Raw genomic sequence first — 20,065 nt, forward strand, 5'->3', positions numbered from 1 at the left:
GTAAAGATAGCCGCCAAGTATTCCCAACAGGATTGTAAGCTAGATAGCCTATTGGATGGCATAGAGGAAGAAGTGTTTGAGTCCAAGTGACTATGTACTTCAATTGACAAATTTGTCTCTAGCCGGATTGTAAAGCGATTGTCATGGCAGACCTTTTCACTTCGACCACTGGACCCGAAGGTGCAGAGTGCTTCCGAATACCCGCTCGGTAATATAGACTGGGGTACGCGTGGAAACCAGGCGTAGGGTTCATAGTTACTTGAATAGACAACTTGTATCCGGCTAGCTATGTTATATTACATGTTGATTGTAAGAAACATCTTCCAGGAAGAATAGTTCCGTTAAGGGTTCCTTTCCCTGGGCGGACATGCGTTAGTATGCATGTCCGAACTGTGATTGAAAAAAATCGCAGTATACATAACGTCTGGGGGGGTTCATAGTGTAACAAGTGTAAAACATCTTTAGTCCGCCGACCGAATATTCCCTTAAGAACGCTAGCTTTCGGCTTCACCCAGTCTGAGGTACACGTCCGGATGACCCGGCTGTAACAATCGCAGAGGTGCTCCCTTTATGCCCTAGCTGAACTAACAGGAACGTAGGGCATAAGCACAGGAGCCAGGAAACCCAGCTTGGCAAGAACTTAAGTCATAACGATGCATATAATGGCGAAGAAAAGGTACATATGCGGAAGAGGACACATATGTGCTGAGCTTGATGCTCGGAAAATAATTATAAGCTTCTGTAAAAGAAGCCCCTAGGTATTATGATTGTATACATTTAAGGATGTGCACATCATAGGTGTGCGGCTTGGCCGCACAAGAGCTATAGAGCCAGAGAAAAAAGCAAAGAGAGTAAAAAATGGAAACAAAGGGAGAAGAAGAACGAACAAAGAGTATGGCTATAGGCATAGAATCTTTGGAGTCTTGCGGCATTCCACGGGTTCGGCTCTAGGCGATTGTCAGATGCATCACGCAGGCGGTACGCTCCTCAAGTGAGAACCTCATCTATGATGAAGGGACCCTCCCACTTGGGCTTGAGTTTGTCCTTTTTCTTTTCTGGCAGGCGTAGAACGAGTTCACCAAGATTATAAGTCTTGGCCCGCACCTCTCTGCTTTGGTATCTGCGAGCCTGTTGTTGATAGAATGCAGAACGGGCTTTTTCAACGTCACGCTCCTCCTCCAAGGCATCTAAACTATCCCGCCGACCGAGCTCGGCCTCTCTCTCTTCGTACATGCGCACTCGAGGTGAGTCATGAATGATGTCGCAGGGCAAAACGGCCTCTGCGCCGTACACCATGAAGAATGGTGTGTATCCGGTAGTGCGATTGGGCATGGTCCGCAGCCCCCAGAGTACGGAGTCGAGCTCCTCAACCCACTGCTTGTCTGATTCTTTCAATGACCGCACTAGTCTGGGCTTAATGCCACTCATAATAAGACCATTAGCTCGTTCGACTTGACCGTTTGTTTGTGGGTGATAGACAGAGGCGTAATCGAGCTTAATGCCCAATTTAGCGCACCAGGATTTCACTTCATCGGCTGTGAAATTGGAGCCGTTATCGGTGATGATGCTATGTGGGACACCATAAAGGTGAACGACACTGGATATAAAGTCTATCATAGGTCCGGATTCGGCCGTTTTTACTTGTTTGGCCTCTATCCATTTTGTGAATTTATCTACCATGACTAGTAGATATTTTTTCTTATGGCTTCCCCCTTTAAGGGGTCCGACCATATCAAGCCCCCAGGCTGCAAAAGGCCAAGTAATGGGGATTGTTCGTAGAGCGGTAGGCGGCATATGGCTTTGATTGGCGAAGAGCTGTCATCCGACGCAACGTTGGACCAAGTCTTGTGCATCTGCTCGGGCCGTCGGCCAAAAGAAACCTGTACGGAAGGCCTTACTTACAAGGGCCCGAGCTGCGGCGTGGTGACCGCCGAGACCAGCATGGATTTCAGCCAGGAGCTGCCGTCCCTCTTCTTCGAAGATACATCTTTCAAGAACTCCGGTAGCACTTTTCTTGTAGAGCTCTCCGTCATGGACCTTGTAGGCTTTCGAGCGCCGAACAATGCAACGAGCCTCATTCTGGTCCTCAGGGAGCTCTCGCCTATTAAGGTAGGCCAAGAAGGGTTTGTTCCAAGGGGCAATTACTGCCATTATTAGATGGACCGATGGTGTTATTTCGGTGGCTGAGCCCCCAATGATATCGGTATAGCGTTCGGAATCTGGGGGTATAATCGGATCCGGACTAGTGTTGCCTGTAACACCCCGGATGTAACTTGCCATATTTGTAACTCCGACTCTTGCCATTTCCGGCTATGTGTTATGTTATTCCCTCCGTGGTCGGGTTTTGTCTTTCGTTTTGCTTTTTTTCATGTCATGCATTTTCATATCATGTCATCATGTGCATTGCATTCGCATACGTGTTCGTCTCATGCATCCGAGCATTTTCCCCGTTGTCCGTTTTCCAATCCGGCGCTCCTATCTCCTCCGGTGCACCCCTCTAATTTTCTTTCGTGTGCGGGTGTCAAACTTTCTCGGAATGGACCGAGGCTTGTCAAGTGGCCTTAATAAACCACCCGGAGACTATCGGTCAAGTTTCGTTCCATTTGGAGGTCGTTTGGTACTCCAACGGTTAACCGGGCATCCGCAAAGTCCATTTGAGTGTCCAGCAAAACCCCCCTCCAAAACCAGCCCAAAACCCACCAAACTCTCTTCCATGCTCTAGGTCGTTCGATCACGATCGTGTGGGCGAAAACCGCACCTTATTTGGAGTCTCCTAGCTCCGTCTACCTATAAATATGTGAGCATCCCGAAAAACGAATGCAGTCCAAACCCTAACCCTCGTCCCTCCGCGCGCCGGACACGTCCGCCCGGCGCCGGACAAATCGCGCCACCGCCACGTCAGCGTCCGCCGCCGCCCGTACCGCGCCGGCCCGCGGAGCCGACGTCGGGCCCCCGCGAGCCCGCGCCGCCCGCGCCTGCCCCGCCGTCCACCGCGTCCGCCGCGGCCTCCCGTGCACCGCCGCCGCACTCGCCGGCGCCGCCGCGGCCTCTCCGCCGCCGGCCGGCGCGACCCCGCCGCCTCGCCGCCGCGGCCGCCCCTCCTTCCTCCGGCCTCCCTCCGCCGGCGCCTCCCCGCGCCATCTTCTTCCCCCGCGCCGCCGTCCTCTTCCTTCGGTCGCCGGCCCGAGCTCGAGCGAGCTCTCTCCCGATCCAGATCCGCTCGGTACAGTAGACGTTGACTTTCCCTCGACCCCCCTTTTTTCTCCAAGTCTTTGAATTACAACAGCATGTGCACTTGTTCGTGATGCCATAACTCCTTGCATGTAGCTCCGATTCGCGCGTGTAATATGTCAATTTGTTCGTCTCGTGATGCTCTACATTTTGTTCAATTGTACCTTGTTCATTAGAGGTCATCTTGATGCCCAAATATCTTTTGGAAGAGGGCTAGTTGCTGTTATTCTCTGGTTCTTATCAGAACTTGGAGATTTGTCATTTTTGTATCATTTATTCTGTGCATCTTATGTGCATCAGCTCTATATGTGTTTTGAAGTATGCCATGCCATCTTTCCAGTGGTATAGTCCATGTATTTATGTCATCTCTGTGGTGACTAGCACAAGCATGCAAAGTAGGCTCCGTAATGTTTCTGATTTCAGGGACTTAGTGATTTCTCCAAGTCCTTGTCTGCTGTTATTTTGTTGCCATGTAAACTTGATGCTACAGAGAGATCCATGCATTGTTTGGAGATGTTCAGTAAGGATGTTTTGTAGCTATAGTTGTAATTGATCCATTCCTGTAATGGTTTGCAATTATGGAGTACTATAGCATGACTCAATCTTGCTCTACTTTTGCTATAAAATATTTCTGGCAGATTCTTAACATGATATGCAATTTTGCCAAGCTTATTGTAGTTGATCCATACATGCTATGCAATTGTTCTTGCCATGGATAGCTTCATAAACATGCCATCTTGCTGTAGGTGTGCTTGGTTTGTAGTGCATTGCTCTGTAGTGAGTGAATCAAGCTCACAAAGTGGCCTACATATTATTATTTCTGCCATGCTCTGTTTTCTGCCAAGTCTGAAACCTGATAACGAAACTTTCTATGTTTACATGCTTGCCATCATATCTTCTGGTCCTTTTTGGCTTATGGTCAGTAAGGGACTTTTGTCATGTGCATTTCGTAGAACACTTCTACGCCTTGTTTTGCAATGTTAAGTTCCTGTAGCATGTTGATTTCGTGCTCTGAACATTGCTACCTGATGCTGTTTTCTGCCATGTCCAGGTTTTCACTAAGTCTGTGAACCCGTTATCTTTTGCACTTTTTCCATGCTTGTTTGAGCTTGATATGTTGTGATCTAGCCGTAGCTCCGTGTTCATCTTTTGTCAAGCATCTCCTGTAGATTACTGCCATGTGCTTTTTTGCTATGTTGGAGTGCTGTAGCTTTGTTGCTTGTTGCATTTTAAGTGCTATCATGCTGTTAATCGCAGATTCGTGTCATTCTTGTTTTGCTTGCCATTTGCAAACCGTGCATCCGATTCCGGTGATCTTCATATCGATTTCGACCGAAATCATCTCATCTTTCCAGTGGCATGCTTGGTTTGCCAAGTTACTGCCATGTTCATCATTTTCCTTCCGGAGCACGCATATGCATCGCATATCATATCTTGCATATCATACATGTTTTGCATCATGTTGCTTGCGCATTTCTCGTTGTTGATTGTGGTTCCGTTGCTTGTGGTCTTGTCTTGGGTAGATCCGGGAGACGAGTTCGTGAACGAGGAACCTGTTGAGTACGCTTACGAGGATCAAGCTTTCGACAACTCTGAGAACCTTGCAGGCAAGATGACCACCCCTCGAAATCACTTCTATCTTTGCTATGCTAGTTGATCGCTCTATTGCCATGCTCCGCTACCTATCACTTGCTATATCATGTCACCCATTTGCCATGTCAGCCTCTAACCATCCTTTCCTAGCAAACCGTTGTTTGGCTAAGTTACCGCTTTTGCTCAACCCTCTTATAGCGTTGCTAGTTCCAGGTGAAGTTGAAGTTGTTCCATGTTGGAACATGGATATGTTGGGATATCACAATATCTCTTATTTACTTAATGCATCTATATATTTTGGTAAAGGGTGGAAGGCTCGGCCTTATGCCTAGTGTTTTGTTCCACTCTTGCCGCCCTAGTTACTGTTATACCGGGATTATGTTCCTTGAGTTTGCGTTCCTTACGCGGTCAGGTGATTTATGGGACCCCCTTGACAGTTCGCCTTGAATAAAACTCCTCCAGCAAGGCCCAACCTTGGTTTTACCATTTGCGACCTATACCTTTTTCCCCCGGGTTTTCTAGAGCCCGAGGGTCATCTTTATTTTAAACCCCCGGGCCAGTGCTCCTCTGAGTATTGGTCCAAACTGTCAGTCGCCGGTGGCCACCAGGCGCAACTCTGGTCTGGCCTATCGGAAGCTTGGACAATCCGGTGTGCCCTGAGAACGAGATATGTGCAGCTCCTATCGGGATTTGTCGGCACATTCGGGCGGCTTTGCTGGTCTTGTTTTACCATTGTCGAGATGTCTTGTTAACCGGGTTTCCGAGACCGATCGGGTCTTTCCGGGAGAAGGTTTATTCTTCGCTGACCGTGAGAGCTTATGATGGGCTAAGTTGGGACACCCCTGCAGGGTTTTATCTTTCGAAAGTCATGCCCGCGGTTATGAGGCAGATGGGAATTTGTTAATGTCTGGTTGTAGATAACTTGTCACTTGACCCCAATTAAAATACATCAACTGCGTGTGTAGCCATGATGGTCTCTTCTCGGCGGAGTCCGGGAAGTGAACACGGTCTGAGTTATGCATGACGTAAGTAGGTGTTCAGGATCACTTCTTGGTCATTACTAGATGACGTCTGTTCCGTTGCTTCTCTTCTCGCTCTCTTTTGCGCAAGTTAGCCACCATATATGATTTTGCCGCTGCAGCTCCACCTCATTACACCATCCTTTCCTATAAGCTTAAATAGTCTTGATCTCGCGGGTGTGAGATTGCTGAGTCCCCGTGACTCACAGATTCTACCAAAACTGTTGCAGGTGCCGACGATGCCAGTGCAGAGGATGGGGTCGATCTCAAGTGGGAGTTCGACGAGGAACGTGGTCGTTACTATGTGTCTTTTCCCGATGATCAGTAGTGGAGCCCAGTTGGGACGATCGGGGATCTAGCATTTGGGGTTGTCTTATTTTCATCTGGATTTTGACCGTAGTCGGTCTATATGTTTGTATTTTGGATGATGTATGATATATATTTATGTATTGTGTGAAGTGGCGATTGTAAGCCAACTCTTTATCCCATTCTTGTTCATTACATGGGATTGTGTGAAGATGACCCTTCTTGCAACAAAACCACTATGTGGTTATGCCTCTAAGTCGTGCCTCGACACGTGGGAGATATAGCCGCATCGTGGGCGTTCCAAGTTGGTAATCAGAGCCTTCCCCGACTTAGGAGCCCCCTGCTTGATCGAATCGCTGGCGTTGTTGAGTCTAGAACAAAAATGTTTTGAGTCTTAGGATTATATATATCGGAGAGTAGGATTCTTTTTACTCCTCAGTCCCTTCGTCGCACTGGTGAGGTCTCCTGACGTAGAAGTTTTGACTATTCTCTCCTCAAATTTCACTAAAAAAAAATTTAGGATCACGCGGGTATCTTGGAATCGTCCCGATGGTTTTGTGACGAGAACATTGTTCTTGGTGCCTCCTGTCATTTAGGGGTTGTGGCAGTGTCCCGGGGAGTTGAGCTCCGAGGTGTTGTCGTCACAATTTTATCGTTGCAGTTCTGGAATACCTGAGTTTCGCCGACATCGAAATCTCTTTTATGCAGTTGTTGGTGAGATCACCTCGACGCCACCCAGTACTGGGGCGGGAGTTCGGGAGTATTGCCATAACTTTTATAACGGATGCTTTTCGAAGGTTGAGGTAAATGATTTCCGAAGGTTTCTTGGTTATGTGTTGACGGATGGATACAACTGGATCTAGGGATTGCTAGTTTGGGTGATATATTTTGTGTCCCCTGTATCCCCTACACCAGATTGCATAACCAGAAAGTTTCGGGAGTTTATAAGTGGGAATTCAAGTAGCCTTAGGATATCTTTCCGACAGACGCATGATATGAGATTGGGGTTCGACGTCTAGTGGTCCGCCTGTATACGGTTGATTTTACAGTGGTCTCGTAGTGTCTTAAAGAGTCCATGGCTTTGCCGACTCGGGGACGCTTCGTATGTCATGTGCACAGCCTTGTACATGATGGTGCTGTACGATTGAGCCCGTGTGGGCCCCACCACGAAAACTTCGGACGAAATCTCTATCATATGTTTGTTCCGGCTTATTTTGCAAGCCAATACTTGTTTTATTTTGTATTGTGGTATTCGAGTTGCTTCGAATTCATATGTTGATTCCATATCTTTTTCAAGTGGCTTCTCAACTTATGGAAGTGTGATGTTTTACTACGGAATTCATTCGTTCATCTTCGTTCGAATGTTTATTGTGAAGACTATATGTTGCAATTTCTGTCCGTTGATTCTACTTATCTATTTGTCTATCAAGATGCTAACGGATGTCACCCTCTTCAGGATGGCTCCGCCAACGCGTCAGAATCCGGATCGCAATGAAGGGAGTCAAGCGAACCCTCCGCCACCACCTCCGCCTCCGGAGGCATGGCAAGCTATCATGGCAGCCACCAACGCCAATGCTCAGATGATTCTGCAACTCTTGCAAGAACGTACTCAAGGGCAAGGCAATCAAGGCAATCAAGGTCAAGGCAACAATCAGTTTCACTTTGCCACTCTCAACCAGTTTCTCGCAAATCAGCCCAAGTCTTTCAGCTACTGTGCCGAGGCCACGGATGCCGATGATTGGCTCGTGGACATCAACAAGCATTTTGAATGTAGCAATGTCAGGCCTGATGACTTTGTCAAGTTCGCTTCTTTCCAGCTCAAGGACCAAGCTGCTGATTGGTTTCAACAATACAAAGATTCCAGAGGAGGTCGTGTGATCACTTGGACTGACTTCTGTCGGGACTTCAAAGCGCACCACATTCCACAAAGTGTTGTTGAGAGCAAGCGTGAGGAGTTCCGCAATCTCAAGCAAGGCAACATGTCTGTGTATCAATACAACATTCAGTTTCAGAAACTTGCTTGCTTTGCTAAACAAGACGTTCCTGATGAAAAGAGCATGATTTATCACTTCAGAGGTGGCCTTAAAGAGGATCTGCAGTTAGCTCTCGTTCTTGTTGAGCCTACTCAGTTTGATCAATTCTATAATATGGCACTGAAGCAAGAGGCTGCTCAGCTCAAGTGTGAGGCTTCTAAGAAGAGAGTCAGAGACGCAGTTCAGTCTTCTTCTTCCTCACTTGTGACAGCTAAGCAACAGAAGTTCTGGTTGCCTCCTCCTCCTCCGTTTCGTCAGCCTTATCAGCAGAAGAACAAAGGTGGCCATGGTTCTTCCAACTCTGGCTATCAGAACAAGTCTCAGAATAAAGCTCCAAAGTCCAATGCTCCTTATCACCGTCCACTCTCAGAGGTGACTTGCAACAAGTGTCAGCAGAAAGGTCACTATGCTAACAAGTGCTTCAACCAAAGGCGCCTTCCTCCTCCTCCTCCTGTCAGATCTTCCAGCAATGTAGTGGTCAAGCATAATCCAAAGTTTGCAAAGGTGAACATGATGAATGCAGCTCAAGCGGAGGAATCTACTGATGTGATAATGGGTAATCTTCCTGTTAATGATATTCCCGCAAAAGTTCTTTTTGATACTGGTGCATCGCTTTCTTTCATATCAAGACCTTTTGCATCCAAGCATGAATTGCATTTCCAAGGATTGCCTAGGCCGTTAGCAGTTGTCTCTCCGGGCAAATGCATGAATGCAAGTTCCATGGTTCCGAATGTTTCCATCAAGATGGGCGACTATAAATTTCAGTCTTCTCCAATTGTTCTTGGTGACTCGGATATTGATCTAATTCTCGGGATGGACTGGCTTTCTAAGCACAAAGCTCAACTTTATTGTGCGGCCAGGGAAATTCAATTGACACACTCGTCTGAGGATGTGATTATTTATGCCGCTTGTGATGAAACCATTCGGTTTTTCAATCTCAATGAGAAGGGCGAATTGAATGCCATCTCTCAAATTCCAGTCGTTTGCGAGTATCAAGATGCCTTTCCAGAAGAGCTTCCGGGTATGCCTCCTCATCGGCCAGTTGAGTTTGTTATCTAACTAGAGCCTGGCACTGAACCCGTTTGCAAGCGTCCATACAAGCTTGGACCCAACGAGCTGAAGGAATTGAAGAAACAGCTCGATGAACAAGAGCGTTTGGGTTTGATCAGACCGAGTTCTTCTCCATGGGGTTGTGGTGTTCTTTTTGTCAAGAAGAAGGATGGCACGGACCGACTTTGTGTCGACTACCGTCCATTGAACAAGAAGACAATCAAGAACAAGTATCCACTTCCCAACATCAATGAGCTATTTGAGCAACTCAAAGCAGCTAAAGTATTCTCGAAGCTTGACCTTCGTATGGGTTATCATCAGATTCGCATTCGTGAAGAAGATATTCCCAAGACAGCATTCAGAACAAGCTTTGGTTCTTATGAATATACTGTCGTGTCTTTCGGCCTTGTCAATGCTCCTCCAGTTTTTTCTCGGATGATGAATTTCATCTTCAACCCCTATACCAATGAATTCGTTCTGGTGTATCTCGATGATATCTTGGTCTTCTCCAAGAATAAGCAGGATCATGCCAAACATTTGCGATTGGTGCTCGACAAGCTCAGAGAGTATCAATTCTATGCGAAGTTCTCCAAATGTGAGTTTTGGCTCGATGAAGTTCTTTTCCTTGGTCACATCATCTCTGCCAAGGGCTTCGCTGTTAACCCCGAGAAGGTGTCCGCAATTGTGAATTGGGAACCTCCTCAAAATGTCAAGCAGCTCCGCAGTTTTCTTGGTCTTGCAAGCTATTGCCGAAGATTCGTTGAGAATTTCTCCAAGATTGCAAAGCCCCTTTCCAACCTCCTTCAGAAGCATGTGAAGTATGTCTGGTCTCCTAAGTGTGACGTTGCTTTCAACACTCTCAAAGAGAAACTAGTCACAGCTCCTGTCTTGACTCCTCCTGATGAATCCAAGCCGTATGAAGTTTTCTGTGATGCTTCTCTCCAAGGTCTCGGTGCTGTGTTAATGCAAGAGAAGAAAGTTGTGGCCTATACCTCTCGTCAGTTGAAGCCCAACGAGAAGAACTACCCCACTCACGATCTTGAGTTGGCGGCAGTTGTCCATGCATTAATAACGTGGAGACATCTCTTGTTGGGAAGACAAGTGGACATTTTCACTGATCACAAGAGTCTCAAGTATATCTTCACTCAGCCCAACCTCAACCTCAGGCAGACTCGATGGGTCGAAATGATTCAAGAGTACAATCCGAGTATTGAATATACTCCAGGCAAGGCTAATGTCATTGCAGATGCTTTAAGCAGGAAGGCTTATTGCAATATCTTAATTCTCAAGCCTTTCCAACCGGATCTTTGTGAAGCTTTCCGCAAGCTGAATCTCCAAGTTGTTCCTCAAGGCTTTCTTGCCAACCTCATAGTCTCTCCTACTTTGGAAGATCAAATTCGTGAGGCACAACTCCTTGATGCCATGGTGAAGAAGGTGAAACGTGGTATCGACAAGGGTCTTTCCAAATACAAGTGCTATCGCATTGATGACAGAGACACTTTGTTCTTCGAGGACCGGATTGTGGTTCCTAAAGGTGATCTAAGGAAAGTCATAATGAACGAGGCACACAATTCTCTCCTTTCCATTCATCCTGGAAGTACGAAGATGTATCATGACCTCAAGCAGTCATATTGGTGGACTCGAATGAAGCGAGAAACTGCTCAATTCATGAATGAATGTAATGTCTGCCGAAGAGTGAAAGCAGAACACCAACGACCAGCTGGTCTCCTCCAACCTCTTGCTATCCCAGAATGGAAGTTTGATCATATCAAAATGGACTTCATGACTGGTTTTCCAAAGTCCAAGCGCGGAAATGATGCTATCTTCGTTGTCATTGACAAGCTTTCTAAAGTGGCTCATTTCCTTCCAATCAAAGAATCCATCACAGCAGCTCAGCTGGCAGAGCTATACACCTCCATAATTGTCTCCTTGCACGGCATTCCACAATTGATTTCTTCAGATCGTGGAAGCATCTTCACCTCTAAGTTCTGGGACTCCTTCCAGAAGGCCATGGGCACAAACATTCGCTTCAGCATAGCTTTCCATCCTCAAACTAGTGGCCAAGTCGAGCGAGTCAATCAAATTCTTGAAGATATGCTCAGGGCTTGTGTCATTTCCTTTGGCATGAAATGGGAAGATTGTCTTCCATATGCTGAATTCTCCTACAACAACAGCTTCCAAGCGAGTTCGGGCAAGGCCCCATTCGAGATTCTCTATGGCAGAAAGTGTCGTACTCCTCTCAATTGGTCAGAGACTGGTGAACGCCAACTTCTTGGCAATGACTTAATCACTGAAGCTGAAGAAATGTGTAAAGTCATCCGTGATAATCTCAAAGCCGCGCAATCGCGCCAGAAGAGTTACTATGATAGTAAGCATCGTGATTTGGCTTTCGAGATCGGAGACCATGTCTACCTCCGCGTCTCTCCAATGACAGGCACTCGTCGCTTCGGTATCAAAGGGAAGCTTGCCCCTAGATACGTGGGTCCTTTCAAGATCATTGGCAAAAGAAGCGACCTCGCCTATCAACTTGAGCTTCCTTCCAACTTCGCGAACGTGCACGATGTGTTCCACGTGTCACAGCTCCGCAAGTGCTTCAAGACGCCTGAGCGCACTATCAACTTCGAAGAGATTGACCTTATTTGGAGATCTGTCTTATCATGAGCACCCCGTTGCTATTCTTGAAGAAACTGAGCGCAAGACTCGCAACAAGTCAATCAAATTCCTAAAAGTGAAGTGGTCGCACCATTCCGACCGGGAAGCCACCTGGGAACGCGAGGACTATCTCCGTTCCGAATATCCGGAGTTCTTTCAGTCCTAGATCTCGGGACGAGATCCTCTCGTAGTGGTGGAGTGTTGTAACACCCCGGATGTAACTTGCCATATTTGTAACTCCGACTCTTGCCATTTCCGGCTATGTGTTATGTTATTCCCTCCGTGGTCGGGTTTTGTCTTTCGTTTTGCTTTTTGTCATGTCATGCATTTTCATATCATGTCATCATGTGCATTGCATTCGCATACGTGTTCGTCTCATGCATCCGAGCATTTTCCCCGTTGTCCGTTTTCCAATCCGGCGCTCCTATCACCTCCGGTGCACCCCTCTAATTTTCTTTCGTGTGCGGGTGTCAACTTTCTCGGAATGGACCGAGGCTTGTCAAGTGGCCTTACTAAACCACTCGGAGACTACCGGTCAAGTTTCGTACCATTTGGAGGTCGTTTGGTACTCCAACGGTTAACCGGGCATCCGCAAAGTCCATTTGAGTGTCCAGCAAAAAAACCCTCCAAAACCAGCCCAAAACCCACCAAACTCTCTTCCATGCTCTAGGTCGTTCGATCACGATCATGTGGGCGAAAACCGCACCTCATTTGGAGTCTCCTAGCTCCCTCTACATATAGATATGTGAGCATCCCGAAAAACGAATGCAGTCCAAACCCTAACCCTCGTCCCTCCGCGCGCCGGACACGTCCGCCCGGCGCCGGACAAATCGCGCCACCGCCACGTCAGCGTCCGCCGCCGCCCGTACCGCGCGGGCCCGCGGAGTCGACGTCGGGCCCCCGCGAGCCCGCGCCGCCCGCGCCTGCCCCGCCGTCCGCCGCGTCCGCCGCGGCCTCCCGTGCGCCGGCGCCGCGGCCTCTCCGCCGCCGGCCGGCGCGACCCCGCCGCCTCGCCGCCGCGGCCGCCCCTCCTTCCTCCGGCCTCCCTCCGCCGGCGCCTCCCCGCGCCATCTTCTTCCCCCGCGCCGCCGTCCTCTTCCTTCGGTCGCCGGCCCGAGCTCGAGCGAGCTCTCTCCCGATCCAGATCCGCTCGGTACAGTAGACGTTGACTTTCCCTCGACCCCCCTTTTTTCTCCAAGTCTTTGAATTTCAACAGCATGTGCACTTGTTCGTGATGCCATAACTCCTTGCATGTAGCTCCGATTCGCGCGTGTAATATGTCAATTTGTTCGTCTCGTGATGCTCTACATTTTGTTCAATTGTACCTTGTTCATTAGAGGTCATATTGATGCCCAAATATCTTTTGAAGAGGGCTAGTTGCTGTTATTCTCTGGTTCTTATCAGAACTTGGAGATTTGTCATTTTTGTATCATTTATTCTGTGCATCTTATGTGCATCAGCTCTATATGTGTTTTGAAGTATGCCATGCCATCTTTCCAGTGGTATAGTCCATGTATTTATGTCATCTCTGTGGTGACTAGCACAAGCATGCAAAGTAGGCTCCGTAATGTTTCTGATTTCAGGGACTTAGTGATTTCTCCAAGTCCATGTCTGCTGTTATTTTGTTGCCATGTAAACTTGATGCTACAGAGAGATCCATGCATTTTTTGGAGATGTTCAGTAAGGATGTTTTGTAGCTATAGTTGTAATTGATCCATTCCTGTAATGTTTTGCAATTATGGAGTACCATAGCATGACTCAATCTTGCTCTACTTTTGCTATAAAATATTTCTGGCAGATTCTTAACATGATATGCAATTTTGCCAAGCTTATTGTAGTTGATCCATACATGCTATGCAATTGTTCTTGCCATGGATAGCTTCATAAACATGCCATCTTGCTGTAGGTGTGCTTGGTTTGTAGTGCATTGCTCTGTAGTGAGTGAATCAAGCTCACAAAGTGGCCTACATATTATTATTTCTGCCATGCTCTGTTTTCTGCCAAGTCTGAAACCTGATAACGAAACTTTCTATGTTTACATGCTTGCCATCATATCTTCTGGTCCTTTTTGGCTTATGGTCAGTAAGGGACTTTTGTCATGTGCATTTCGTAGAACACTTCTACGCCTTGTTTTGCAATGTTAAGTTCATGTAGCATGTTGATTTCGTGCTCTGAACATTGCTACCTGATGCTGTTTTCTGCCATGTCCAGGTTTTCACTAAGTCTGTGAACCCGTTATCTTTTGCACTTTTTCCATGCTTGTTTGAGCTTGATATGTTGTGATCTAGCCGTAGCTCCGTGTTCATCTTTTGTCAAGCATCTCCTGTAGATTACTGCCATGTGCTTTTTTGCTATGTTGGAGTGCTGTAGCTTTGTTGCTTGTTGCATTTTAAGTGCTATCATGCTGTTAATCGCAGATTCGTGTCATTCTTGTTTTGCTTGCCATTTGCAAACCGTGCATCCGATTCCGGTGATCTTCATATCGATTTCGACCGAAATCATCTCATCTTTCCAGTGGCATGCTTGGTTTGCCAAGTTACTGCCATGTTCATCATTTTCCTTCCGGAGCACGCATATGCATCGCATATCATATCTTGCATATCATACATGTTTTGCATCATGTTGCTTGCGCATTTCTCGTTGTTGATTGTGGTTCCGTTGCTTGTGGTCTTGTCTTGGGTAGAGCCGGGAGACGAGTTCATGAACGAGGAACCTGTTGAGTACGCTTACGAGGATCAAGCTTTCGACAACTCTGAGAACCTTGCAGGCAAGATGACCACCCCTTGAAATCACTTCTATCTTTGCTATGCTAGTTGATCGCTCTATTGCCATGCTCCGCTACCTATCACTTGCTATATCATGTCACCCATTTGCCATGTCAGCCTCTAACCATCCTTTCCTAGCAAACCGTTGTTTGGCTAAGTTACCGCTTTTGCTCAACCCTCTTATAGCGTTGCTAGTTCCAGGTGAAGTTGAAGTTGTTCCATGTTGGAACATGGATATGTTGGGATATCACAATATCTCTTATTTAATTAATGCATCTATATATTTTGGTAAAGGGTGGAAGGCTCGGCCTTATGCCTAGTGTTTTGTTCCACTCTTGTCGCCCTAGTTACTGTTATACCGGGATTATGTTCCTTGAGTTTGCGTTCCTTACGCGGTCGGGTGATTTATGGGACCCCCTTGACAGTTCGCCTTGAATAAAACTCCTCCAGCAAGGCCCAACCTTGGTTTTACCATTTGCGACCTATACCTTTTTCCCCCGGGTTTTCTAGAGCCCGAGGGTCATCTTTATTTTAAACCCCCGGGCCAGTGCTCCTCTGAGTATTGGTCCAAACTGTCAGTCGCCGGTGGCCACTAGGGGCAACTCTTGTCTGGCCTATCGGAAGCTTGGACAATCCGGTGTGCCCTGAGAACGAGATATGTGCAGCTCCTATCGGGATTTGTCGGCACATTCGGGCGGCTTTGCTGGTCTTGTTTTACCATTGTCGAGATGTCTTGTTAACCGGGTTTCCGAGACTGATCGGGTCTTTCCGGGAGAAGGTTTATCCTTCGTTGACCGTGAGAGCTTATGATGGGCTAAGTTGGGACACCCCTGCAGGGTTTTATCTTTCGAAAGTCGTGCCCGCGGTTATGAGGCAGATGGGAATTTGTTAATGTCCGGTTGTAGATAACTTGTCACTTGACCCCAATTAAAATACATCAACTGCATGTGTAGCCGTGATGGTCTCTTCTCGGCGGAGTCCGGGAAGTGAACACGGTCTGAGTTATGCATGACGTAAGTAGGTGTTCAGGATCACTTCTTGGTCATTACTAGATGACGTCCGTTCCGTTGCTTCTCTTCTCGCTCTCTTTTGCGCAAGTTAGCCACCATATATGCTTTTGCCGCTGCAGCTCCACCTCATTACACCATCCTTTCCTATAAGCTTAAATAGTCTTGATCTCGCGGGTGTGAGATTGCTGAGTCCCCGTGACTCACAGATTCTACCAAAACAGTTGCAGGTGCCGACAATGCCAGTGCAGAGGATGGGGTCGATCTCAAGTGGGAGTTCGACGAGGAACGTGGTCGTTACTATGTGTCTTTTCCTGATGATCAGTAGTGGAGCCCAGTTGGGACGATCGGGGATCTAGCATTTGGGGTTGTCTTATTTTCATCTGGATTTTGACCGTAGTCGGTCTATATGTTTGTATTTTGGATGATGTATGATATATATTTATGTATTGTGTGAAGTGGCGATTGTAAGCCAACTCTTTATCCCATTCTTGTTCATTACATGGGATTGTGTGAAGATGACCCTTCTTGCGACAAAACCACTATGCGGTTATGCCTCTAAGTCGTGCCTCGACACGTGGGAGATATAGCCGCATCGTGGGCGTTACATTGCCGCTCTCATCCTACCATACCACGGATGGCTTGAAGAGCCTTTCCAAAAAGATGTTAGGCGGGACGGGGTCACGCTTGGCGCCCATGCGAGCAAGGACATCCACCGCTTGATTGCTTTCCCGAGCCACATGATGAAACTCGAGTCCCTCGAACCAAGCTGATATTTTGAGTACAGCATTGCGATAGGCCACCATCTTCGGATCTTTGGCGTCAAACTCAATTTATTTGGGATATTGCGAGATTTGAATCCTCGCGCACCTCCAAGCGTTGTATGCCCATGGAGGCAGCCATCCGAAGACCATGCAATAAGGCCTCGTATTCGGCTGCATTGTTAGAGTCAGTTTATAATATTTGGAGTACGTACTGGACAGTGTCACCAATGGGGGACGTTAAGACAAAGTCCGCTCCTAAGCCGGCCAGCATTTTAGAGCCTTCGAAGTGCATGACCAAGTTGGAATATGTGTCGTACTCTTTAGGGAGTACTGCCTCTATCCATTCGGGGACGAAGTCGGCCAGTACTTGGGATTTAATGGCTCGTCGCGGTTTGTATGTTATGCCAAATGGAAGGAGCTCAATGGCCCACTTAGCAATCCGGCCCGTGGCGTCGCGGTTGTTTATTATGTCATTGAGTGGGACTTCGGAAGCCACCATTATAGAGCACTCTTGGAAGTAGTGTCGTAGCTTCCGGGATGCCATGAAGACCGCATACGCTATCTTTTGGTAATGGGGGTACCGGGATTTGCATGGTGTGAGGACAGTGGATACGTAGTATACCGGCTTCTGGAGTGGGAATTTGTGTCCGTCCGCCTCTCGCTCAACGACGAGCACCGCGCTCACCACCTGTTGTGTTGTAGAGATGTATAACAACATTGGTTCGCCGACGTTTGGCGCGTCCAGGATTGGGTTGCTCGTTAAAAGAGCCTTTATTTCTTCCAATCTAGCCCATTGCCGCATCCGTCCACTCGAAGTGGTCAGTGCGTCGGAGAAGGCCATAAAGTGGCAATGCTTTTTGTCCTAATCTGGAGATAAAGCGGCTTAAAACTGCCATGCACCCGGCTAGTTTTTGGACCTGTTTAAGATCTGTTGGTATAGCCAGTTGTGACAAAGCCCGGATTTTGGCTGGAGTTGCCTCAATTCCTCTATTGGAAACGATGAAGCCAAGCAGTTTTCCAGCGGGAACGCCGAAAACACACTTTTCCGGATTGAACTTGATGTCATATGTGCGGAGGTTGTTGAATGTGAGACGTAGGTCGTCTATTAATGACTCGACGTGCCTAGTCTTGATGACTACGTCATCCACATATGCTTCAACTGTCTTGCCGATTTGTTTCTCCAGGCATGTTTGAATCATGCGTTGGTAGGTGGCGCCAGCGTTTTTGAGCCCTAAGGGCATAGTGTTGAAGCAGAAAGGCCCGTATGGGGTAATGAATGCCTTTGCGGCTTGATCAGACTCCTTCATATTGATTTGATGGTATCCGGAGTATGCATCGAGGAAACACAGTGAGTCGTGTCCTGCGGTAGCATCGATGATCTGATCGATACGGGGGAGGGGGAAGGGGCCCTTAGGGCAGGCCTTGTTGAGGTGTTTGAAATCGACGCACATGTGCCAGGATTTATCCTTCTTTGGTACCATCACCAGGTTTGCTAGCCAGTCTGGGTGTTTTATTTCCTTGATGAATCCGGCCTTAACTTGGCTAGCTCCTCCGCCATAGCTTGTCGTTTGGGTTCGGAAAAGCACCGCAGTGTTTACTTGACCGGCTTATATCCCTTCAATATATTGAGGCTGTGTTCGGCCAGCCTGCGTGGGATCCCTGGCATATCAGACGGGTGCCAGGCGAATATGTCCCAGTTTTCGCGTAGGAATGCTCGTAGTGCGGCGTTAACCATTGGGTCCAGCTGCGCCCCGATGGAAGCTGTCTTCTTGGGGTCCGTAGGGTGAACTTGAAATTTGACTATTTCATCTGCTGGTTTGAAGGAGGTGGATTTGGGCCGCTTATCAAGAATTACGTTGTCCCTATCCACCGTGGAGCATAATGTGGTTAACTCTTTGGCCACGAGGGCCTCGGCCTGTGCCTCGAGGGCCAGGGATGTCGTTTTATTTTTGGCACGGAGGGCTATGTCCGGATCACTGACGAGAGTGATAATACCATTGGGCTCGGGCATCTTAAGCTTCATGTACCCGTAATGAGGTATAGCTTGGAAGCGTGTGAATGCATCTCGCCCCAACAGGGCATGATATCCACTGTTGAAAGGAGCCACATTGAAGGTTATCTCTTCGGACCGATAATTCTCTGGCATGCCGAATACCACGTCGAGTGTGATTTTCCCCGCGCATCGAGCTTCCCGTCTGGGAATAATCCCTCGGAAGGTCGTGTTACTTTGCTCGATGTGGTTCCTGTCTATTTCCATTTTGTTGAGTGTATCCTCTTAGATGAGGTTTAGTCCGCTGCCGCCATCCATGAGCACTTTAGTGAGCCGAAAGCCGTCCACAATTGGATTGAGGACTAGGGTGGCCGGTGCCTGGTCTGACCGGAATTTTGGTTTGTCACTGGCATTTAAAGTTGTGGCCGTATCGTTCCAGCGGTTTATTGTTGCGACTTGGCAGACTTCGGCGAGGTCGCGGAGTGCCCTCTTGCGCCGATTGTTTGAAGCGAAAGTCTGGAAGACCGTCAATACCCCGAGGTTTGAAGCTAAAGTCTGGAAGACTATCAAGAATTTCCGAGCTTGATAGTTCGGGCTCCGGGATGTCAACTGATTTTTTCGGCCCAATGTCCGACTCTAGGTTCAGAGGGCTAGGAGTGTCGTTCCGCAGACAGGTATCTGGCTGTTCTAACTCGGATATCCGAACATAGTCCGTCTTCAACATAAGGGAAGAGTCATTGTTTTGCTCCTCTACGACCGCTATCTGATGGGTGATCGGTGGAGATTTAATTTCTCTCTGATCGGGGTTAAGCCCAACCTGATCATAGTCTATAGCGACCCCCATAGCGGCGATGCGATCCAGGAGTTCTTTTAAAGATGACAACTCCGCCAGATCCATCCGTTTGGAGTATTCGGAGTCAACACGGAGGCGATTTTCGATGACCTGAGAGGCCACCGTCGGCATAACAGCCGAACGGGCGATCATGGTAAAGCCGCCCAGTCGGAGGGTTTGGCCTGAGGCAAGGGCTCCTCCGGTGGTGATGTTGTCCTTGATGACAAGGCGAGCCATCAACCGTATCTTCGACGTCAAAGTGGAACTCTCAATGAAAGCACCAATGTCGGTGTCAAAACCAGCGGATCTCGGGTACGGGGTCCCGAACTATGCGTCTAAGGTCGATGGTAACAGGAGAGGGGGGACACGATGTTTACCCAGGTTCGGGACCTCTTGATGGAGGTAATAACCTACTTCCTGCTTGATTGATCTTGATGAATATGAGGATTACAAGAGTTGATCTACCACGAGATCGTAATGGCTAAACCCTAGATGTATAGCCTATATGATTATGATTAACCCTACGGACTAAACCCTCTGGTTTATATAGACACCGGAGGGGACTAGGGTTGTACAAAGCCGGTTACAGAGAAGGGAATCTTTATATCCGAACGCCAAGCTTGCCATCCACGCAAATGAGAGTCCTATCCGGACACGGGAGAGAGTCTTCTATCTTGTATCTTCACAGCCCATCAGTCCGGCCCACGTCACATAGGCCGGACACCCGAGGCCCCCTAATCCAGGACTCCCTCAGCGGGCGCCAGCGGGCGCAGTACAACAGGTTTCCTCTTTGGTGCTAAGGAGGCAAGCGCAGACGCGGAGT

This window comes from Aegilops tauschii, chromosome 3 (assembly GCF_002575655.3).
Source record: "Aegilops tauschii subsp. strangulata cultivar AL8/78 chromosome 3, Aet v6.0, whole genome shotgun sequence".
In the NCBI taxonomy this organism is placed as follows: Eukaryota; Viridiplantae; Streptophyta; class Magnoliopsida; order Poales; family Poaceae; genus Aegilops; species Aegilops tauschii.